At 61.7% G+C, this 2,500-nt stretch overlaps 1 pseudogene; it reads right to left on the reverse strand.

Annotated features, from left to right (window-relative positions):
• The window catches only part of LOC124728329, a 7,809-nt pseudogene that overhangs the window by 3,795 nt on the left and 1,514 nt on the right, over window positions 1-2,500 (reverse strand).

Below are 2,500 nucleotides of genomic sequence, written 5' to 3' on the forward strand. Positions count from 1 at the left end.
AATGGAGCCAGCGTTGGAAGGTGGCTCTGTCGTGAAGAGGCTGCGCCAGAAGTCCACCAGCCCAGGGATGTTCGACGGCGGCTGGAGCAGGGTGCCATCCAGGAGACCACGCACGCAGCGCGCGCGATTCTTCCTGAAGGCATCCTGACATCTGGCATATTCCCACCGGCGGCGCTTCCGCTTGGAGAGCGGAGGGCCACCACCAGACCGCTGCTTGGATGGCGGGCGCAACGTCTTGCTCTTCCTTGCTCCTGCTTCCTCAGAGCCGACAGCACGGAGGGCCTCAGGCAGCCCAGCCGCGACCACTGCCAACGGCGTACCCGGCCCCAAACACGCAAGGTCGTCCAGGGCCGAGAAGCGCGCGGCCGACCGCGGCAGGCCGGCGAGGTGCCTCCATATAGCTTCGTCGACTACAGATGTTTGTGGCGGGCGCTCAAGCTCCGGCGGAGAGGGTGGCCCCTCCGGCAGCGACTCCGGGACGGGTGAATGGCGCAGACCATGCTGCGTCTGTTGTTCCCGCCTCAGCTCCTCTACGTATTCCCGCACCATCGTCCTGTGTGCCACCGTCCTCCTCCTGCACTTGATGGCATCCAGGGTACGGTGCGGAAACAGGGGTAGAAGCTCCTGGTTTGCAAAGAGGACTCTGGAGTCACTGGCACAGAGAAGCCTAGCCTCCGCCAGGGCGAGCTCCCGCATTTCTTCTTCCGCCCACCGAGCTCTCTTCCTATCGGTTATAATCTCCGCATTTGCCGCTTCCGGATGGGCGCGGCGGCGGTGTTGTCCGAGCCCGATCTTGCTGCGGAAGGCACGGCTGCAAATGCTGCAGTGGAACCATGGCTCCACGGCCTGCTCTACTTCAGGGAGGGTTGGCAGGCTAGCAGTCGGGACTGTTGGGCCGGGTCCTTCAGCGGAAGGCCCGGTACCCGTGTTTTCTTCTCTTGTTGTCCCAACATTAAGGGTTTTGCGATGGAGGGCTGGTAACCCCCCAAAGCCCCAAGTGCGGACTTCCACTCTGCTTACCAGTCCTATCAAGGACTGGCGTATCGGCGGGCCCACGGGAAGGGGGGAAGCCGCAGGCAAGGAGAGGCTAAGAGGGCATGGCCCATGTATTGCGCTTCACTTGCCCAGTAACTATGAGAGTCATAGTTACTCCCGCCGTTTACCCGCGCTTGCTTGAATTTCTTCACGTTGACATTCAGAGCACTGGGCAGAAATCACATTGCGTCAACACCCGCTAGGGCCATCGCAATGCTTTGTTTTAATTAGACAGTCGGATTCCCCCAGTCCGTGCCAGTTCTGAGTTGATCGTTGAATGGCGGCCGAAGAGAATCCGCGCACCCGCGCGCCCCCGGAGGAGCACGCTAAGGCGGACGCGGCCTCGCAGCAAGGAAGATCCGTGGGAGGCCAAGGCACGGGACCGAGCTCGGATCCTGCACGCAGGTTGAAGCACCGGGGCGCGAACGCCGCGCAGGCGCGCGCATCCTGCACCGCCGACCAGCACGAGGCCGACCAACGGCGAGAGCAGACCACGCCCGCGCTAAACGCCCGCACTTACCGGCACCCCTACGGCACTCACCTCGCCCAGGCCCGGCACGTTAGCGCTGACCCACTTCCCGACCAAGCCCGACACGCCCCGATCCTCAGAGCCAATCCTTATCCCGAAGTTACGGATCCAATTTGCCGACTTCCCTTACCTACATTATTCTATCGACTAGAGGCTCTTCACCTTGGAGACCTGCTGCGGATATGGGTACGAACCGGCGCGACACCTCCACGTGGCCCTCTCCCGGATTTTCAAGGTCCGAGGGGAAGATCGGGACACCGCCGCAACTGCGGTGCTCTTCGCGTTCCAAACCCTATCTCCCTGCTAGAGGATTCCAGGGAACTCGAACGCTCATGCAGAAAAGAAAACTCTTCCCCGATCTCCCGACGGCGTCTCCGGGTCCTTTTGGGTTACCCCGACGAGCATCTCTAAAAGAGGGGCCCGACTTGTATCGGTTCCGCTGCCGGGTTCCGGAATAGGAACCGGATTCCCTTTCGCCCAACGGGGGCCAGCACAAAGCGCATCATGCTATGACGGCCCCCATCAACATCGGATTTCTCCTAGGGCTTAGGATCGACTGACTCGTGTGCAACGGCTGTTCACACGAAACCCTTCTCCGCGTCAGCCCTCCAGGGCCTCGCTGGAGTATTTGCTACTACCACCAAGATCTGCACCGACGGCGGCTCCAGGCAGGCTCACGCCCAGACCCTTCTGCGCCCACCGCCGCGACCCTCCTACTCGTCAGGGCTTCGCGGCCGGCCGCAAGGACCGGCCATGACTGCCAGACTGACGGCCGAGTATAGGCACGACGCTTCAGCGCCATCCATTTTCAGGGCTAGTTGCTTCGGCAGGTGAGTTGTTACACACTCCTTAGCGGATTCCGACTTCCATGGCCACCGTCCTGCTGTCTTAAGCAACCAACGCCTTTCATGGTTTCCCATGAGCGTCGATTCGGGC

This window comes from Schistocerca piceifrons, unplaced genomic scaffold (genome assembly GCF_021461385.2).
Source record: "Schistocerca piceifrons isolate TAMUIC-IGC-003096 unplaced genomic scaffold, iqSchPice1.1 HiC_scaffold_1149, whole genome shotgun sequence".
Taxonomy (NCBI): Eukaryota; Metazoa; Arthropoda; class Insecta; order Orthoptera; family Acrididae; genus Schistocerca; species Schistocerca piceifrons.